This window comes from Mus musculus, chromosome 16 (genome assembly GCF_000001635.26).
Source record: "Mus musculus strain C57BL/6J chromosome 16, GRCm38.p6 C57BL/6J".
Classification (NCBI taxonomy): Eukaryota; Metazoa; Chordata; class Mammalia; order Rodentia; family Muridae; genus Mus; species Mus musculus.
In genome coordinates, this window is record NC_000082.6 from 65,645,614 (window position 1) to 65,668,575 (window position 22,962).

Here is a 22,962-nt window from a genome sequence, read left to right on the forward strand (position 1 = left end):
GAGGCCTCTCAACAAAAGTAAATGCCATCAACTGACTTCCTGCTTCTTCTTCTTTAAGGATATACTTTTATTGCTTGTGTATGTGTGTGTGTGTGTATGTGTGTGTGTGTGTGTGTGTGTGTGTGTGTGAATATGGGTAATACAGATATCAGCTTCAATATCAGGTCTTCTGCAAGAGGAGTACTCACTCTTAAATACAGAGCCATCCTGATTTCCACTTCTTAATAAGGATATCAGAAAATTCTTCTGTCCCAGAAGAAAGACTCTCTACAGGGAAAAATGTTAGAAAATATCCTCAGTAGTAAGATATGTTCACAAAACCCCAAGAAAAAAAATACTGAAATGTGAATATACTTGCAGTTTTGTGTTCTCTGTTGTCAGTGGTCAGCAGCTGTGAAAAATCTCAAGGAAGAGCAAAGGGTGTTTTCATCTTGAGAATGAGAAGATCTTGGTCTTGAATGTCAAGAGCATTGTGGCAGCAGGAAAGTCGTGGAGACAATTAGAAGAAGAGAACACAAGGTCAGGGCTCTGCAGAACCTGAGAACTCATATGCAAAGGCTTCCAGGTATGCTACAGGTGTTCTTAAACACTGGATACTTGATTTTCTTTTTAATTAAATGCTTTGTAACCTAGCTTTCTTCAGTCTTTAAATAGGACTGGTCAAATGAAAAAGAAAACTACTGAGTTTGTTTGTTTTGTTTTGTTTTTGTTTTTGTTTTTGTTTTTTAATCATTGATTGGGATACTTCTCTTTCTAAACTATATTTACTTAAATTTGATGCCACCAATTTCACCTCATTGAAAGAAAAATAAACTGGCTTAACAGATTTCACTGTGCTATATTACCTTTATCCTTTCCATTAGCCATTTTACAAGCCCAAGACTCTTTGCTTCTCTCTCTTTTTTGAAATGCCCACAACTAGTTTGAATTTATTGGATTATTTTTCTACTTATCCACCTGCCTTTAGTGAAAATAGATTTCCAGTCTCTCTCCACTTCCTCCCCTGTCGCAGACCCTCTGGGTCCCTGTGTCTGTGTGGAATGGGTCTCTTGACGTGGGTGGGCAAAGCGTGGATGAATGACAAACAGACACACATAGGAGAGGTCATGTGGAATCTGAGTGTAATTTTTAAATCGAGCATCAGACTTTTGATGCAGAGGACAATAAGGAAGTTGGGTGACATATTCACAAGGTACAAGTGAGGTAACCGGAATCTTACATAAAACAGAGGAATGCAAACACAAAAGGTCTAACAGGAACCACCAGGGATAGAATTCATTGATAACAGCTGGGATCAACAAGGGCTCCACCTAAGATTCACTAATCTTAGAAGCCAGGATCAAGGGCTTGGCGCCCTTGCCATAGTTCCTATTTTAGTCTCTTGTATAGTCCACCTTCCCCTTAGGCCATTGTAAATCTGTGTGTATGGGTGTAACTCTGCTACAGTTCTAAGTATCTATTCTGGTTTCTCCTTTGGTCTGAAACTTCCTTCTTCCTTAGTGATGGTAAATTCCTGTGTAAGGGAGAGACTTAGCTTTTACAATCTTACTGAATTCCAAGCCCATGATCTTGCTCAAGGACATTTCTAGGACTGTTGGAACACTGGCAGAAGGCTTTAGACATGTCAGAATTCAATTTTAAAAAAGCACTTATAGGCAATGTAAATGAGCTAAATACCTAATAAAAAATGGAAAAAAAAAAGAAAAAAAAAGCACTTATAATAGGAAAATACTGAAAGAGAGCACGTGGATCAATACACTAGACTAACGCGGGAATGGAAAATTAATGTATGGGTAAGGAATGCTAGACTCCAGGAGGAGAGCTTCCTTGAAACTCTTTTGCCTCATGAGTGACTTTTAAGCCTTTCGGCTTGTCCAGCTGACTCGACTGGAGAGCATACCTACAACACACATACACACACACACACACACACACACATACACAAGCAATAAAAGTATATCCTTAAAGAGGAAGAAGCAGGAAGTCAGTTGATGGCATTTACTTTTGTTGAGAGGCCTCAGGAACCAATTTGGCAGTAACTCTCCACTCAAGGCAAGTCCAGCTCTTGAACTCAACCCTGCATTTGCTCTCTCCTGCTGCCCTTGCTTCACCTCACTCTCCCTGTACTCTCCAGTCTCAGTACGTTTCCATTACTCATAAAACAGTATCTCGGGGTCTATTCCCACTCACAGAGCTGGTCTTCTTCCACAGTATCTTGCTTCTCAGATCTGACCTGCCTCATGCTTCAGCTTGTAGGGGGCTCTAAACCTAAGAGACTTGGTGTTAATTCTTAGTGTGACCCACCAATTGCTCTCTCCCTGGAAACTCAAACCACTCATAGCACCCTTCCTTTTTCATTCATTTGAAATACTCATTCACAGCTACAAGATAAAATTAAAGTAGTCCTCTATAAGGTAAAACATAATCCATCATATCAAAGTTGGACAAAACAAATCAACAGAAGGAAAAGAGCCCAAAATAAAGCACAAGAATGAAAGACTCACCCATGTACACACTCTAGAGTCCCATAAAAATACCAAAGTGAAAGCCACATCACATGCATAGGCCCTAGTGCAGACCCATGCAGGCTCTGCGCTTGCTGCTACAGTCTCTGTGAATACAGGCTTTGCTCAGTTGATCCACAGGCCTCTGCTTTCCCACTGTAAAATGCATCTTTCCCACAATTCAGGTCATAAGGTTTGATCAATCAAAGATTCATTAATTTACATTGTTCGAACTTAAGTGCAGTGTGATATGTTCTAGTAAACAAAAGGTAGAAAATTATGCATTATAACGCAGCTATGATGGGATTCTAATAAGAGACATGAAATAAGTGTTTTTCTTAACAAACATCATAGAATAAACTGAACATATTTCTTCTGCTAAGAAAAATATTCCCAGAAATAGGGTTTTGGATAGTCACATACAATGTTCACTCAAAAGTGGACATTAATAGTATGTATAAGATGCATTATTACACTATAACACAACATGCAAGTTAGGTGATTAATCATCAAGAGAAAATTCAAGGGACATAAATTGAATGTCTTCCTTAGCCAATTCATACAATGAGCTGAGTATGCTAAATTGTATAGTTTTCCCCATAGTTTGATAATGAACAATATCAGAGCACATCCCTTGTAGTCAGTCTTTCCTTCTTTCGAATATTCATACTGATTGTTCTATACACACAGATATTTGAACATAGAATTATGTTGTAGATAACCCTGACAACTATTCTTTAATGTCAAGTGTACTAAAGAATAGGCCCTGCTTATTAGTGGTAGTTTTGCACAGTATTACTTCATTTAAACACAGGTGAAATCTTTTTAAGTGGCCTAATTATATAGTAATGATAAGTCCTTTGTTGGTGTTGCTAGAAGGTTAAGGCAAATCTTATCTGCAGTTCTAAACATCACACAACTGTGTGTTTTGGTTGGGAATTCTAAGCCGGATTCACAGAGTTTGAAAATACTGTTGTTGCCCACACACATAGCTCAGAGTGTCCTTTTTGGTTGGAAAGTGCTCTCCGTGCTCCTTTTGTGCTGGATCGTACATGAGCCTGCAGAGAATAAAGACCCAGTTACAATAACAATTGTATTGGATCTTGTCCTTCTATACAGGCTGCCCCATGCATTTGAACTCCACCCTGCATTTGCTCTCTCCTGCTGTCCTTGCTTCTCCTCCCCCTCCCTGTACTCTTCCAGCCCCAGTACTTTTCCATTACTCATAAACTGGTAACTAGGGGTCCACTCCCACTCACAGAGCTGGACTTCTTCCACAGTATCTTGCTTTTCAGTTCAGACCTGGCTCATACTTCATCTTGTAGGGGGTTCTAAACCTGAGAAACTCCTTGTTCCCAGAGGGAGGCCTGTCAATTCTGAGTGTGACCCACCAATTGCTCTTTCCTTGGGAACTCAAACAACTCTGTGAGCTTAGAAACCTTCCAGTTTTATACCGTGGCAGAGCCTTCATTGTAGGCCTTGCCTGATTTATTATGTACCTTTTACAGTTTGTTCTGGGCTGGATTTTCTTACGTCTCTATAGGCTCAAATATCAGGTGAATCTAAAGATGGGAAATTCAGTGAGTTTTAAATTCAGTGAAATTTGAACCTATTTTACAGGCATAGCCCACATCATAATGTAGATTACCATTAGCAAGGGGTAAAATTGGTTCAAATCCTGATCTTACCATTTATAGGACATGGTACCTTGAGTGGGACATTTTATTTTCTTACACCTCACTTTTCTTGTCTCTAAAATGCTTTCATTCAGATGTGTATAGAGTTCTTTTAAAAATACAAGACCCATACTAAACAGAAGCAGTAGGTTGTTTTATATATTATTCATTTACATATGTACCAATTATAGTTAAAGAAAAGGAAACTTTGGAATTGAGATGGAGCTGTAGTCAGACATAAGGATTAGAGCAGTGGTTCTTAACCATCCTAATGCTGTCATCATTTAATGAAGTTCCTGATATTGTGATGACTCCCAAGCAAAGGATTATTTTTGTTGATACTTCATAACGATTTTCTAGTGTTAGGCACTGTAGTGTAAATAGTTGTGTCTTCTGATGGTATTAGGTTACCCCTGTGAAGAGATCATTAGATTCCCCCAAAGGAGTCAAAACAGGTTCAGAACTGCTGCACTAGAGGAATGGAAGGAAAGATGTAAATGACGTACTTGTGTTTACATTAAAAATAAAATACAAAAATTCAAAAAGTAAGTATATTAAGGTACAGACATATATGTATATTAATGTTTATCTTATCTTGTACAATACAAACTTTGGATGAATCATCCAAAATTATTTTAAATGAAAGAAAACTGTCTTCTAAAACATACAATATAACTCAAAGTGTTACTAGGAACATCAAATTTAGAACTTCTAAGGGTAATATTTCATTTTTATCTTAATGCATTAAATGTGCAGAATTTCTGTTTCCTCCTTTCTTTATTTAGACTATATAAACCAAACAGTTAGTGAGAGAGGATCAAAGAACCATATACATGTTTGTATTACATATTGAGGATCATAAGGACCCCACAATTCTAAGGTTGAAAGATAAGATGATTCTAATGTAAAAGTATTTTTGTTAATCCACATGCCATTTGAAATACATGCACATGTGCACAATTCCAGTATGGATTAGTAAATAGAGAAAAGGGAAACGTTTTAGTAATATTTAACCCTGAATCTGTTGCCATGAATTTGCGATAGACATGTTCTGATTGCTCGTGTGTTTTATAGTTTACACAATATAAATAAAGAGGTAATGGGTTGTTATTGGGAACATCTTAACATTGGTTTAGAGGTATAAACAATATTTTAAAGGTTACACTAAAGGTGCCAAGGTCTCCTAAACATTCTGTTAGTATGACACTAAGTGATAAATGTCAGCAAATGATAAAGTCACAAATGCCATTACTCGTTGTCTTCAGGTAAGCTCCACCTCCTAAGAATGGACTGACGCCTCCTCACATTCTGCCAGAGCAGAGCGGAAAGTAAATAAACATGTCCGCACACAAAGATCCCATTGTACTTAGAAGAATTTTAGACAAGAGGCCAATTTGGGACTTGGAAGGGAATTGACAATATGTCCCTGATAATGCTAATGGCTAGCCATTATTGAGTTCTTGCTTAGATGCCAGACATTGTTCTAAATGTCGCATCATGAAATGCACAAACATTGCTATATCTATTTCATAGATGGTTTGAAGACATCTCTTAAGAGATTTTTTTTTTCAATCCTAAGATGACGGCTTTATACGAGTTCTTTGACATGACTCTCTGTTGGGTTTAATATTTTCAATATGACTACTGACAGAGAAATTTTTTATCAGTTTTGCTTAAGCTGGAGACTAGAGCATAACATATTTAAATGAAGCCCATTCTTTTTTTGGATTGGATATTTTTGTTATTTACATTTCAAATGTCCCCCCCCACCCCCCCCCGTCCAGGATTCCCCTTCAGAAACCCCTCACAATGCCTCTAAGAGGGTGCTCCCCCACCCACCCACTCCTGTCCTCCTGCCCTGGCATTCCTACACTGGGGCAACGAACACCCTCAGGCCCAAGCGCCTCTCCAACGAAACCCATTTTTAAGCATGGACTAAAGTTGGTTCAAAGCTTGACTTCACGATTTCCAGACCATGCTCCCCAAGCAGGACATTTCTTTTCTCTAAACCTCACTTTTCTTCTCTTTAAAATGCAGTAAAGATTAAAGTCTTGCTTCCTAAGTTTGTTCTGAGGTTAAACAAGATAACACTTATAAACACTTAGTACTAGGGAAACTATGCGGTGGCTTCCAAACATACACTTTCTCTAATGGCCCAGCAATTTTGTCCTTACTGGCTTTCTCAAAGAAAGCAAAGCATGCAACCACAAAGACCTTAATATTTATAAACGCTCTATTTATACTCACTCAAACCATAAACATCCCATCTGCAACCTCAGGAAAATAAATAAGCAAATTGTGGCACATCGATATGGTTCCCACAAATAAGGACAAGTCTTTTCTTGCTTTGCAAAGTAGCAAGGAAACTTTGTTCAAAGCCAAGACCATAATAATGATCAGACGGAAATGTATTGTGAAGAATGTCAGAGGAACACATGACTGACTGCTTTAAAGGGAAAGCAAAAGCTGATAAATGCAAAAATATGAATGACTCTCAAGACTATTATGCCTTAAAATGCTAATATATGTAAATGATTACATAATGGAGGTTTTCATTTATGCTAAACTGAGCAAAACCTCGAAAGAGTGGATGTAAAAAATGAGACCAGCAGGTGCTAGGACTTGTTCTAGAATTTCTTTTTTAAAATTTATTTTTATTTTATATTCATTGGTGGTTTGCCTGCATATATATGTCTGTTTGAGGGTGTCAGAAGCCCCTGAACTGGAGTCATAGGCAGGTGTGAACTGATATGTGAGTTGCCATGTGGGTGATGGGAATTGAACCCGGTTCCTTGAGAAGAGCAGCTAGTGCTCATAACCGCTGAGCCATCTTTTCAGCCCCTTGTACTTGAGTTTCATGAAAGAAATGAACTACAAATTGCCGCAAAGGAATTTCTTGGCACAATAGAACTACTTTACACTCTTAATATTTCTGTAACATTGTTATAGAAATTACTCAAAGCTAGAAAATGTGCTCAAGTAATAATTAATGTATTGGAATAAAAGCCAAATAAACCTGATGTAACAGAATTCTTTGTACTCTTCCAAATATTTATGCTCCTTTCCTATTATTCTGAGAATTTCCTTTTAAAATTATTATACAAACACTGGCATATGTCAGTGCAAAAATGGTTTATGAAATAGGTGACGTTAAATGGTAATCCTTCCTACAGAACTTGGTATAGTATGTTTTAACAACTAAACATTTAATTTAATTTTTTTTTGAGTGAGGGGTCTTTCTTCAAAGGTTACCACTGTACAAGACAGTTAGGGCATTGTGATCCTTCTCTTGAAGTAACAGGCGCCTCTGTTTCTTCAGGCTTCACATTACATTCTTTTTCCTCAGAAAATCTTTTTGAACACTGTTTCTCTTCACTATCCCTTTTGTACTTTTTCATTTGTTCTGCCAAATGAGTTCTTACATTTTAATTGTTTGAAAGAATGGAATTTTATTTAAAGATAAGAATTGTCCATGCCATTGGACTACCCTGCAATGTTCTAACCTAGGTGTACATTATAAAATATATAAATCAGCGTTCATGTATTTCTCTCCTCCAACAGTTATCAATTCTCTATGGTGAAAACCCTCAAAATCCCTTCTGCTACCTGGCATGTGTGTCCCTTGGTTCCTTTATCCACTCTTGATGTAGGCTGCCTCCATCTCCTGGCTATTATGTATAGCGTTGCAATGAGCGCAAGAGGGCAGATGTCTTTCCAACATAATGCTTTCATTTCCTTTGGATATATACCAGCAGTGAGACCACTGGATCATATGGCTATTCTATTTTTAAGTTTTTGAAGACAAGCCATATTCTTCTCCCTAATGACTATACTAATTTACATACCCAGTAAATGCCCAGGGACTCTCTTTCTGAACCATGTTGCCAACACTTGTTATTTTTTTCCCCTCTGTTTGATAAGAGACATTCTCATTGGAGTGGGGTGATATTTCACTGTGGTTTTAAAACACTTCTTTAATGATTAATGATGTTTAGCTTTTTAGTTTTTTCATATGATGGTTAGCCATCTGTAGTTAAAGTGTCTGTTAGGGACCAATGCCCACTATTGGCTTGCATGGCTCTTCTTCACATGCTATTTATTTGAATATGGAGCATATTAACGCTTTGTCAGGTTAGCTTGCGAGTATTTTTCCCACTCTGTAGTTTGTCTCCACAGCTTGTCGATGATTTCTTTCGCTTTGCAGAAACTTTTAGCTTTTTTTCTCTTTTAATTTTTTGAGACAGGATTCCTATGTGTGGCTCTGGCTGTCTTGGAACTCTCTCTGTAGTCACCTGCCTCTGCCTCCCAAGTTCTAGGATTAAAGGTGTGGCCACCACTGCCTGGCTGAAGCTTTTAAATCTTATGTAATGTCATTCATTGATTGTTACTTTGGTTTCTTGAGCTTAAGGACTATTCTCAAAAATAAAATAAAATAAAATCCCCCAAAATCAAAATAACAAAAATTGTCATTTCCAATTATCTGAAATACTTCCCCAGTGTTTTAAAAAAGTTGTTGTTGTTTTGTTTCATTTTTTGTAGTATCAATTGTTACATTGATGCCTTTAATTTATTTTGAATCGGTTTTATAATTTATTGAGAAAACATCTAATATACATATGTGTTCTTAGCACCTCTGTCAAAATTAGTCAGCTATATATTTGCTGTTTTCCTCTGAAGCTGACTATTCTGTCCCATTGGCCTATCGTCTGCTTTGCTGGTAAAACTGTTATTTTTCTGCCTGTGGTTTTTGTGGTATATTCTCAAGTCAAGTAGCATAATGTTTTCTTCTCTGCCCTTTTTTTTTTTGCCAAGATAACCAGCAAAGAATATTGGATTCACCTGGAGTTGAGTTACGGAGAGTTGTGAGCCACAATACATGTACAGGAACGTGAACTGTGATCTGCAAGTACAGCAGGTCCTTTTATTTGATGTGCCATCTTTCCACCCCCGAAGAACAGTGTTATTAAAAAGGGATAGTTGGAAACATTTTGTAGTCCAACCACAAGGATTCAGGGTGAAGAAAAACAGAAGAATAAGCCTCCAAGCTTCTGAGGTATGTTTGTCACGTGCTTTTGTGACTTAATTGACCAATCTCAAGCCTCAGCATTGCCAATGATAATGTCATGTTGCAGTGGGAAGAGGCTGGACTAGCTTGTGACACTGTGAGTTGTCACTCTTACAAGTGTGGCAACAGATTTGAAATATCCATGTGCTTAATGATAGAGAACTTTGGTCAGAGGATATTTGATTTAAGAAGTAACAAGATTTAAAAATTATTTTTGTGGCAATTTTATGAGATCTTAACAGTAAAGTGTTTCATTTTTATAATGGCATAGGATATTTCCAAATAATTTAGTAAGAGTCTCCTATATATTTGTCACAGAAAAATATATTTATTATCATACATGTTGTCAAATAGGAATTTTAAAATACTATAAAGATGTATTCGAAGATTTATATTTACACCCCATATTTTTAGAGTTTTTTTTTATTTTTCTCTTAGAATATAATTCTATACACATGTATAAATTAGGTTTTCAAATTTCCAATCATTCATTAGTATAACTTTTAATTTCATCTTATTTTAAGAATATCAATAGATATTTATTAAATATATTATTTAAGTCTGTAATTTTATTTTAAATTTAACATAGAATTATTTAACTATTTTTCTGTTGTCTTAATTGACTTGTAAATTAAATTATATCTCATTGAAGTGAGCATAATTAAACTAATTAATTAAATCATCATAGAAATGATTATAGAACATTAAGCAGGAAGCAGGAATAAAATGCTTTCAAGTTGGCATCATCAAGAAAACAGTGCCTTCCAGACACAGCAGAACTGATGCACATATGAACTCATAAATGCTGTGTCAGCACAAACAGGTCCTACACAGGCCTAAGCCAAATGGGATCCCAGCACTGAAAAGGGGAAGTGAACAGTAGCCCCCAGCTCTAACCCAGAAGTCACCTTCCAAGTGTCAATTGCTCACAAAAGAAATATTATTTTTCTCCAATGAAGTCTCACTGTGTTTACAAACCACTCTTAAGGGCAGACTCCACTCCCAGCAGGTAGATGTCCATCACAAAGCTAACTCAGTGGTAGCATGTAAGTGTGTAAGTGTGTGTGTGTGTGTGTGTGTGTGTGTGTTTATGTCTCATAATGCTTTGTTTACCTTATTGATCTTTTTCTTATATATTATAGTTATGGGTTCTGTGTGTGGTTTTACAGATGTTTGTGTGCATGTGTGTCTGTGCATATATGTGTATCTGTGCATGTTTGTGTATCTGTGCATATGTGTGTCTGTGCATGTGTGTCTGGACATACATATGTATTACTCATACTTTTTATGTGTTTGGTTTCTTTTATTCTGATTGATTTTGTTTCTTCTTTTTTATTGGATATTTTATGCATTTACATTTCAAGTGTTATCCCCTTTCCCAGTTTCCCCTCCAGAAACTCTACTCTCTATCCCATCCCCCACCCCCTGCTTCTATGAGGGTGCTCCCCCTCCCATCCACCCACTCCCACCTTACCACACTTGTATTCCCCTACACTAGAGAATCGAGCCTTCACAGGACCAAGAGACTCACCTCCTATTGATGCCAGACAAGGCCAACCTCTGCTACATGTGCGTCTAGAGGCATGGGTCCCTCCATGTGAACTCTTTGCTTGGTGGTTTAGTCCCTGGGAGCTCTGCGGGTCTGGTTGGTTGATATTGTTGTTCTTCCTATTGGGTGCAAACCCCTTCAGCTCCTTCAGTCCTTTCTATAACTCTTCCATTGGGGTCCCTGTGCTCAGTCTAATGGTTGGCTGTAAGCTTTATTTGTCTTTTTTTTCCCCTAAAGAGAACATTGGCATGGAGTTGGGTGGGTGGGGAGGTAGGGAGGTTTGGAAGAAGATGAAGGAGGGGAATCAGTGATTAGAATATATTCTATGAAAAAAATGGTTTCAATTAACATGTGAAGTTATAAAAAAGGAAGAAAAATGTTTTTCTTTATTTGTCTTAAACGAGTTAGGAAACACAACAAGATTTTCTTCATAAATAGTATATGATCAGATTGTGAATTAGAGATGATAGTGTTGTGAGAATTACAACTGATGGAAGTTTTTATTAATTAATAAGCTTGAGTTGTTAGCAGTAGTTCTTTGTCAGATTTTCTCTGCAGTCAAGAATAACATAGACCACCTGAAATATCCTAACATTTAGCTACTAATTTGTTGGCTAATGCTACTCACTTATAAATCTGATTTCAAAGGGAATACTATGATTATTTTTCCGTAAAATTGTTTATAGCAGCATTATCTAATTAGTTCTGTGTAAATATAAATATGTGGGAATTCACAAGTTGCCTTCATTTGTCCTTCTCTTAGTAAACTAAGTATGGGAGTTCACTTTTGCAAGTCCTGATATTAATTTGGAAACGTTTCATGTGGTATTTATAAATATCAATATTTATTTTATTTGCATTGGAAATTAAGTTAACTTTGCATATGTTTTATAAAATAGACACTCAAAAATTCATTTCTAAGTTTCTATAAATGACCACATATGATCTGCACCTGTTTTATATTTTCTAAAACAAATTCCCAAACCAGAACAGCAAGCAGTTTTTAGAGAACATCTTGTATTTTGGTATAGCAAAACCATTTTAAAATCAAGGATTAATAAGTCAATTCCTGAATAATTTAGGCAATAACTCAGGTTTATGATAACCTGGTTACTTACTATATGTTCTCATTGGCTTATGATAAAATTTTATTACTGTGGGATGATAAAATTATTAATAATGGGAATAAAAATTCTTGTCAAGTTATACATAAAATGATACAAGAAACTAGTATCACTCTTGACAGACTTTTTATTTTTGTTAGACCGTATATTAGAAACCAGACACTGTTAAGAATGGAGGAAAAGAAACAAAATATCCCATTTTTTTTAAATACTCCAGTCTAGTATCAGGCATAGAGTATTACAAACCATAGGTGAATTTGGATGAGCTTTTATCAATACTTTGGAGATTATGGAAGACAGCATGAATCTTACCCAATGTAAGTGAAAACTGAAAACCATGTCTTGATGAAAAAGAAAAAGAATATATATCCATATAAATGAGACTGGAATAATTAATTTTGACTGTCACCTCGAAGGGATTTAGAATCACCATGGAAACAAATGTCTGGACCGGATTGTGAGGGATTGCTTAGACTGGGCTAATTGAATTGAGATAACAACCTAAATCTGGGTGGTAACATACCATGGGCTAGAGGCCTAGAGTGAATGAAAGAAAGCAAACAACTGGAGTATTTGGTGCTCTTTACTCCCAGCTGCCTCAAGCTTCTGCCATCATTACTTCCCTGACATAATACACAAGTTTTAAACTATTAGCTCATATCAACCCTGTGTACAGAGCAGAGCAAGCCAGGAGTAAAGGCGGTGCTGATGGAATGTGTGCTCTTGACATGAGCACAGCCCTCTCAATAACCCCAGAGCCTCAGACCCATAGATGAATAACCAAGCCTTTTCCCCAAGGTGATGCTCAAAGGGAAATGTCAAAGTCTTCCTCAGAGGATTTAGTGTGAATGTTGACAATGTATGCAGAAATGCCTATGATAGCTTCTCCAGCCTGCATATGTATGGCCTGAACATTCAATGCTTGTCTATATAGCTTAAACTTTGCCTCCTTGTTTATGTGTATGTGGTAACACTTCCTTGTTGTTCAAGGCAGTATAATATAATAAACCCACTAAGATTAGGGGTGAGTGAGGCTGTTGTTTTCCATCCACAGTGTGAATGCAGACTGTGTGAACCCATACCACACACTTTCTGTCAATGATCTGAACCCAGAGTGTCACTTTCTGTGATGATCAATCACAGCTTTCTGTCTGTGTGTGCATTTCTCTATCTCTTTGCCTCTCTCTCTGTCTCTCTGTCTCTGTCTCTGCCTCTCTCATTTTGTCCTTATTTCTTTGCTTTCCCAGACAGGCCCTTTCCAAAAGCCATAATGAACACATCACCCTCTCTTAAATCATTTGTATTATGTATTTTGGAGAGAGAGAGGAAGAGAGAGAGAGAGAGAGAGAGAGAGAGAGAGAGAGAGAGAGAGAGAGAGAGAGAGAAAGAGAGAGAGATTAACAGAAACAAAGTCCCATTGATTTATTATGGTTTGAGACTTAAGTAAAATGAACACAAATGCACATGCCAACTTCCCAGTCCATGAGGTTCCAGCTATTTTCCTGTCTCTATCTTCCATCTTCCCTTGTAGTGTCCCAAAATTAGAGAACTATGTACTATTTTATGAGGGTATTATATGGGTTCTGGCATTCTGAACTCAGGGTATCCATCTTACACAGCAAACACTTTATGCACGGAATCATCTCTCCAGCCTGTCTTCCCAATTTTTCATGTCATCTGATCTAGAAAAAGTCAGCTTTACCAATGTGAAAGCTGTATTTGATGGCACTTACCTGTAGCTCCAGCATCATGGAGGTTAGAGGTACTGAGAGGAGGCAGGGACATAAGGACAAGGTGAAGGTGAAGGCCTATGAAGAGGCAGAGCCATAAGGATCTCATGGGCACACTAGTCACCCAATCTATCTCAAACTACAGGTTCAGTGAGAGATTCGGTTTCCCATTCTCTAGGCTGCCATTTTGTCCTATTGATGGTATCCTGTGCATTGCAGAAGCTTTTCAGTTTCGTGATTTCCCATTTATGAATTGTTGACCTTAATGCTTGAATTATCTATGTTCTATTCAAGAGGTTGTTATGACTGAGTAGTTTGGTGTTCTTGTGAAAATCCAAACAGTGGGAATGGGGGTTGTCCCAGACAATGGTGTGTGCCTGGTCTTATTGTAGCTTGTTAAGCATGTTTGGTTGGTATCACTGGGAAGTGTGCTCTTTTCTGAGAGGAAAGAGAGTGGGGATAAATCTGGGGAGCAGGGTGGCAAAGTGCTGAGGGGAAAAGAGAGAGGGGAGAAACTGAAAAGAAACTTCAGTTGGAAGGCAGAGATATATGAAGAAAGAATTAAAAAAAACCTATGTGGCCCAAATAGATATATAGATGCTAGATGCTAGATGCTAGATAGATAGACAGATAGATAGATAGATAGATAGATAGATAGATAGATAGATAGATATAGATAGATTGATTGATAGATAGTAGATAGACCAACAGACAGATAGATAGATAATAGATAGAGTGACCTAATAAAGGAAAACTGCTGAGATTGACCTTAGGCCTCCATACTACATATACAGACACCTCCACTTTTGCAAGTACTCATGGATATGTGCACAACACACAGACATACATAGACATACAGACACAGAATCACATGTGCGCGTGCACACGCGCGCACACACACACACACACACACACACACACACACACACACACTATCACTGGTAAAAATATACCCTAGTTTTTCAGGCTTTTATTGTTGCATAAAATCCACTTCAAGGACTAAAGAGACGGAAGGTTCAGTGAGTGCAACAATTACCCCATGAACTTGATGACCAGTTTTAGGATTCCCACATGACGGCCAGATGCAATAACGTAGATGCCTGCAATCCCATCACTCCTATAAGGATATGAAAAGTTGCCACATTCTCCTATGATATAATGAGTAATAGCCTCAGACTGTTCTCAGATTTTTATTGAAGCCAAAAAGTATATCTCAAGTAAAATACTGAAGTAGTAATAGCAATAGAAGACCTTATTTAGTAAACATGATTTGCGGGACACAGTTCAACATACCTGAACTTTGTTATGTTATATAATGTGAAGTAATCCTAAATAGATGCTGACAAATGAAATGTTAAATATTAAATGGAGCCCTTGAATGTGTTTAATTTGACGTCTACTACATAGCCTTCAAAGAAAAAAATCTCTTCCTTTAACCCACCTGTCAGTGAGAGGACATTTTGTGATCAGACACATCTGTTTCTACTGTTTTAATTAGGGTTGACACTGTGACTCACAAATAGCAGAATATGACCTTAATGATGCCTCATGAACTTTGAATTGGAATCACAATAAATGCTAACATTTCCAGCTTGGCGATCATAGGCAACTTGTCCTGTGGACACTCCTGGAACTCAGCATCCTCTGCCACAAGAAGTTCTGGCTACATGGAGAGGGTTGCCAAAGCTAAAATAGGTACATTCCCTGCTGAGTTTCCACACAATGGCACTCACCTACTGCAGACACATTAGTTACCTATTTCAGCCAAGTGTTCCGGTGAAATCCATGCCAGCTAATTTCTCAGAACAGTTCGTGACAGAGACTGCAAAACTGACTACTCTGACAAACTTATCCAAGCTACAGTGCAACAAAGTACTCCTTCATCCACAACATTTGGAAGCGTTTGTTTATTGACTTTCAGATGTATGGGTTTCTCTGTCTGAGTATAGATTCAATATGGCGGAGGTAGAAAGACAAATTCTCCTGACTCCACCTTCCGCTTCCCCAAGGTTGCAAATGTCTTCTCATTTCCTCAGCCTTCTACATGGATTCTGGTACCACTGGTCTTCAACTTGTAGGGTAAGCAATAAGTAGCTGGAATTGAGGTGTGTGCTAACTTGGTATTCAGCTAGGTTTTTGAGTAGGCTGATATGAAAACAAGTTCCCAGGTAGTGGTTTTGATATGGCCTGATTGAATACTGAAAGCCCATGAATTCCAACATGTTTGAGTATACTTCAGAAGTATATTTTGCTCATTGTCAGTGTTCAAAGAGTTCTATTCTCGGTTCTTGTTTTCTCTGATATTTTTTGGCTCTGGTATTTATCTTTTCCATATGACAAAAGAAGGAAAAAAAGAAAAAGAAAAAGAGAACACTAGTTGTTGGGGGGAAAGGTAGAAGAATCCATTATTTAAGCAGCACAAGAAGCTACTTATGATTCTTGATAGTTCTACAAGAAACAGATGTCATGAGAATGTCGTGCCACAGGGAAGGAGGCAGGAGGAATTCTGGGAAAGCAAATTAGATAACGAGAAGGTTGTAATCATACAATTATGCTAATGAATCCATGCTAGGCTGCATACTGGAAACCAGTGAGTGAGACAGATTCATGCTTCTTGGGGACACCTTTGGTGGAAATATGATCTGCCTAGGGCCCCAGTCCACTTGCTCTGTACTTTCTAGATGCCCGAGTCAGAGTGAGGACTAGGGTCTTTGGGAAATATTTTTAAATACGTTTCACTTTCTCTACAAACAATGTCTTAACTTCTCAGAGAGCTTTACTAACAAGTTCTACGAGATTTAATTCAGCTACAGAAAATGGCCAATGAAACACTGACGATAAGCCGGTTATGAGCAAAGCAATATCAAAATGTCTGTAAAACTTCATAGCGTAAACAAATATAAATTAGTAAAAGTACATACTTAAGGGTAGAAATACATTTCAGAGAATATGTTAGACTCCATGGAAGTAACAAATTCTAGGGCTAATTCTGAAAGTTTAGAAATGAAGGTAGAGGGGAACATTATGGTCAGTCACGTCTCTCCTTCACTTTTATAACCCCTGCCTTGGTCATAATCATCAAAAACCACGGTTTTTCCCTTAGTGGCAATGTTTTCTGAAAACGTGGTATTTTGCCCATGATTCTCTCACTGCAGCCATTTATCTAAAATGCTTTTCCCCATTCCTGATTCATGCTGCTTTAATCTAGTGTGCTTTGGCCAAGGCATATATTTGTTTTATTTCCTTGGCTCACCTCTTGGATTCTTTACATCTGTGAAACACTTTCCTGTTTACAAGCCTCGAATATAATTAGAGGAACTATGGGTACTTGTGAGGAATGCAGAAACTCTGGCTTCATTTTACCAGCCTAGGTTCATTTCCCAGCCACACTCATTTGCCGTGATCCTGGAATGTTTTTTGAGAGGTGATATGTTCTTTTAAAGCAATTTTGGACCGAGACTCTTATCCATGTGAAATCACCGAGGTAAGCGAAACAACGCAAGCTACTTTCCCCAAAGCTCTATGTTTGTGTTCTCTCAAACAAGTGGAAGGTTTTTTGAGATGTGATGGCAATCAATTCTTTCTCTCCTCCCTTCCTCCAGTCATCACACAGATAAGCTTAGACACCTAGATCCTATTCCCAGGCTATTGATAATAAAGACTTAGATATGACACCGTGTTTTCTTCTCTGGCTCACATCGCTATTATTTCCTGTAACAAAAAAAGAAAATCCAAACCCACACACCACTGACGAGTTGGCCAAATATATCAAGTCTGGACTTTTTGAGAGGTTCAGGCCACACATGGCCTTAATAATGAAGCAATTCCTGGGTTGATTCTTTGTTTTAAAGATTAAAGGTTCAGTCTCAGTAGGCCATATCCTACTCTCAACCCTTACCCCTTGATTTCAGCCGAAAAGTGGCTGTTATGTCTTTCTAAATACATGTTTAAAGTGATTTGAATTTAGAAATGATAAACTTTTCAGTCTTGGAAGTCACCAAATACTCCTGCCTGTGTTATTTTCAGTAGCACAATATATACTTTTTCTTCATTTTGGACCTTACTAACTGAAAGTTGACTCTTGGTTCTCCCTATAATTTATACGTTATAGTTAACGTAGGTCTTCTGTGTGTTCTACAAACTAGGGCATGTTTATGATTAAAGCAAGAACTATTAATTATTATAATATGGATTTGTGAATTATGATTATGCTCAATAGGTTGGCTATCACTAATCCCATAAGCTAGTGCACATGTGATATAGTTTGTTCTCTATTGCTGTGATAAAAAACTACTCTGTCCAAAAGCAACTTAGGGAGTAAGGAATTTATTTCCTCTTACACTTCCAGATTACAATAGGTCATTGACTCAGAGCAGGACCTCCAGGAAGAAAGCTGAAGGCAGGTGCTTGCTATTCTATGAAGCATCACCTCTGACCAGGGGCCTCCCTCACAGATGAGGAAGTACAGCAGGAGCTATGGAGTGTGCTGCTAGCTAACTTCTTTTCTCCCTGGTGAAGGCTTGCTTACTGATTCATGACTGCATAGATTTCTTATATAGCCATGAACCCCTGAATAGAAATGATACTGTCTACAGTTCACTGGGTCTTTTTTCCATCAATTAACAATCAAGAACAGCCCCCAACACACATACCCACAAGTCAATCTGACCAATGGAATTCCTCAAATGAGTCTTTTCCTTCCTGGTACATCAAGGTTGTGTCAAGCTGACAATCAAGGCCCACTGAGACAACAAGACTCTTCATTGTTTCATAGCTGTGCTGGTTTGAATAGACTTGGCCCACATAGACTCATGGGTTTTGGAACTCGGCCCACAGGGAGTGGCACTATTAGAGGTGTGACCTTGTTGAAGTAGGTATGGTCATGTGAGAGGAAGTATGTCACTTTTGGGGTGGGTTTTGTGATCGTCTGATGCTCACACTTTCCTAGTGTGGAACCAGAGCCTTCTCCTGGCAGACTGCACAGGACAGTTTCCTCTTGGCTGCCTTCAGATCAAAATGTAGAACTCTTGGCTCTTCCAGCACCAAGTCAGCCTGTACAAGACATGCTTCCTGCCATGATGATACTGGATTGAACCTCTGAAACTGTAAGCCAGCCCCAATTAAATGTTTGCCTTTATAGGAGTTCCCTTGGCTATAATGTCTCTTCACAGCAACAAAACCCTAACCAAGATAATAGCCAAATACCAAATCATTCCTTTTGGTTATTCTTTTTCTATCGATCCACAGTAATTGCTAATATTAGTACATCAATTCACTTTATATTTTAATAGTTTAGTGGTAGAATGAACTCAATATTTCAACAGTACATTTTACAAATACAGGGTATAAATAAGATTAGGTAACTGTTAATTGCAATGATCTTGGTTCATTAGAATGAATCATTGGTTTGGTTCCAGGTCTTTAGTTTCTGTGACACCATCAATATTGGATTCTCACCTGGCTCCTGGTTATCCTGTTGTTGTCTTGTGTTATTGAGATCCTGTAACTTTGGATCAGCTGGATTCTCCCTTTCAGACATCCCGACCATTTGCAGATGATACAGATTTTTGGGGGTGGGCCAACTCAGAGCCCTGGATCTGGGCACAGGTCGTAGCTGAGCTAGTCAGCTTGCTGGCTCTACCTTATCTACACCACCAGGGGGAGCTCTCCAGCACTGCACCAGCCACTGTCACCATGAGGCAGGGTCAAGTCCAAGCTGCATGGCCTTGGTGGGGCAGTAAGCCAGTATCTATGGCCTGACTGTGCCCTGTGTAGGAGGGCAAGTCTGTGGGTGCCAGGGCAGTCCAAAGTTCTCTGTCTTGTTTTCCTCCTTTCTTCCTGTACTGTGTGATGGTAGCCGGGGTTCCTTGTGTCTATGGCAGGCCTGTGCTGTGGGGTAGAGGGCAGGTATGTATCACCTCCTACCAACTCAGGTCTCTGTTTTCTTCCTCCTGCACTGATTGGGAAGCCTGGATTTGATTTGATTTGATTTTTATGTGTCCTAGGCATAAAACTGTGTTGGTGATTAAGTCAGGCGGCAGGCTAGGATGAGCAAAGGACTTCTATCTGCTTTGCCCTTGACTGATATAAGATCAACACCACCAACAAAATGTGTCTTTGGCCATTGCTGGGGGCGTGGTCAGATTTCCCATTCTTTATGAAAAATTGACTATAGTATTGACAGAAGAAATTTTGATACTGGATTCTTAGATTCTGCTTTGGGCTCTCTTCTCTGTTTTAAGTAAGAAACAAGTTTTCTGTGACTCACAGACAAGGACATATTTAAAACAAAAGATCAACACCTATTTCAATGGTAGTTGTAACAATTAATTAATGGAAAATATCTTCTATACACCAAGTTCATATCAATTATTACCTCTCAACCAGACGTGCTAAGTCTATTTCAGTCTTTCCTTGTCTCATTGCCCTAGAACTTTGTCTTACTGCTGTTAGAATATGTGTGATGCTCCTAAATCCCATAAGCACCCCAGAATCATTCATGTGAGCAACACTTTAAAATTCTCACCATATCTGATTTCACATCACTATTTCTTGTCATAGGCTTGACTATCAGAGCTTTAACAGGATTTCCTGGAGATTCTGTTGTGTGGCCTTGGGAGCAAATTGCACTGCATCTTTTTTTTTTGATATTAGAAATATTTGCATGTAATTATATGTCCATAAATTTCAAAGTGTTTGAGTGCCTTCTATCAGATACATTTTAGCACTTTACCTGAATTAAAGCAAATTATCAAAATATTTGAAGCTGAATGATGCTGATCTGAAATGATAAGGTAGCCACAGTACCCATCAATTAAGAAAAAAATTAAAGCAAGTAAAAACATGATTTATAAATAATTTCCCAAAGTCAGCTGCAATATTCCAAACAAAAGGACACTCTCTATGATAGTTACTTCTCCCATGAACTTTCCAAAGTACATTAATTCTTATTTTTAAGGCTTTTTGGGTATTCTAATAAGTTATCAAATTAACAACTTCATGAGAAACTGGTCCTATCTCACCCACTGCCATAAGTATTTTAGAACTCTAAACAGGATGATCATTTGTACCATGTATCTGATAAATTTTTGTTGAGTTAATGTATAAAGCATTCTTAAAAGACATTTTTTTCTTCTGGTAGTTTATTAATGCAACACAACCAAAAATGTGGCTCCCAGACGGGATACCTGTGAGCTTGTTAGAAACAGAAGTTTCTAGTCTTGGGGCAGTCCTATTGACTTGGAAATCTCTAGGGTAGAACTTGGCATTCTATAGTTAACTAGCAGTTCACATGAGCATTGGGTTTTCTAGAGTGTGAGGACTGTTTCACAACACATTTCACTCATGTGTTTATAACAGGTGACTCGCTGAAAATTAAGAGATGACTTCAAATCAGGCATTGATAAACACAAGATCTGAGAGAAAAAGGGGGCAGAGATAGATAGAATGGGAGAATGTGGGGGAAGGGAGGGGAAAGAGAAGAAGAAGAAGACAGAACAATTGCTTTATTTAACAGAATAATGTTTTATATGGATAACCATGAGGCTGTTATACATTAACCATGGATTTATTCAATAGCAACTGTACATCAAATGCTATGCTGGATAATGGGATGGATACAAATTTATTTCCTGCCCTCAAGGAGGAATTTTTAGGCTAAAAAGACAGTCATGTACATAAATAATTAAAAACACAAGAAAGCAAGTGTGCCAGTTATTAAACTTTTGTCTCTCAGTTTCAACACCCATCTCCATATGCTTCTTCATACTTTAGGCTGGGGCTCTGGAAACCACATTTCTTCATTGGCAGCAAGCTGTGAGGCTCTGCAAGTTTGGATACTAAAGGAAGGCTTACTGCTAGAGAAGAAAAGGAGACTTGCTGTTTCCTCTTATTTCTCCTGGCTTTCTGTAGTTGAAAGTATATCCAGCATCACTACCTAGCCCTAATGTGACCATTTCTTCCTGTGGCACCAGTAGAATCTAGTTTTCAGTTTCTCCTCTATTTCTTGGACCAGCCTTTCATATTTCCATGGAAACACTGAAACCAGGGAGCTATTGCTCCCCTTTAGAGTCTGATTCTGGCGCCAGGAAGCCTCTTCCATGATCCCAGCACTAGCTCAAAAACATCTTGAAGAATGTTTCAAATAATCCTAACCCCTTCCATTTGTTTCACAGCTGTATGGGTGATAGCAGCTTCTTGCAATTGCTGCCACCATGATGGTTCAGGCTCCATATTTGTTTTATACTCTTATTAGATTTGACTGTATTATTCATTTTATTACATCATCTTTGGTGGAATAGCTGGTGACTTTTCTGCCTGCCTACTGGATGATGAACAACTCAACAAATGATTGTGTGAACTGATGGGAAGTGTTAACACAGCAGACAGTTTTTGCACTTTCTGTTGAATCAGTTTCTACATCTTATCACAGCTATATTTTAATCTACTTAGGATCTCCTTTGCATTCTGAACTCAAATCTACAGATCACTACTTATAATAAAAGCAGAAACCATCTCTAGAATAAGTTATGCATGTATCACAGTTAAAATTACTTGATACTTTAAATAAGTAGTAATAAAGCATAATTTGAACTGGCAGGGCTGAAATTATAACACACACACACACACACACACACATACACACACACATACACACATACACACACACCACACACATACACACACACACATACACACACACACATACACACACCACACACACACACACACACACACACACACACACACACACACACTGCAGCACAATCCCAACTAGGGGCTGGCAAGTAGTCTCTGGGGAGTGGCACCTATGTGTGAGCTGGAGTTCTAAACCAGGATCCCAGACTTTGGCAAGAGAGTAGCCACTCCTGAGAGTTCTCTTCTCTGATCTCCACAGTGCTCCGTGGCATTGTGGATACTTGTTTGCTCATGCATGTGTGTGCTTGCATGCATGCAAGTATACACACAAACAAACAAACACACAAAGAGGAGAGAGGAGAGAGAAAAAGTGTGTGTATGAGAGAGAGAGAGAGAGAGGGGAGGGGAGGAGGGAGAGAGTGAGAGAGAGTGAGTGAGAGAGAGAGAGAGAGAGAGAGAGAGAGAGTTAGTTTCCACCATAATCTGTGCTTCATATAAAGGTGATGCCCTCTGTTACAGGCTGGTGAATTAGCACTTACTGCTAATTTGTAATACATTCTTTGACTCACTGTGTCGTTGACTTAGATGTAAAGGATATCTTATTAAACTGTGATTCTATGATGTTGGTATTTATATATTCATTTCATTATTTCCCTTTCCAATGAAAGTAGTATTTA

The 22,962-nt window shown here is 38.2% G+C and overlaps 1 non-coding gene across 1 annotated transcript; it reads right to left on the minus strand.

The window, feature by feature from the left end:
* Positions 1 to 19,640: 19,640 nt before the first annotated feature.
* On the minus strand, positions 19,641 to 19,784 carry LOC115488701. The gene has a single exon (XR_003952002.1). It is a non-coding gene; the product is annotated as a small nucleolar RNA SNORA48 (small nucleolar RNA).
* Positions 19,785 to 22,962: the final 3,178 nt, after the last annotated feature.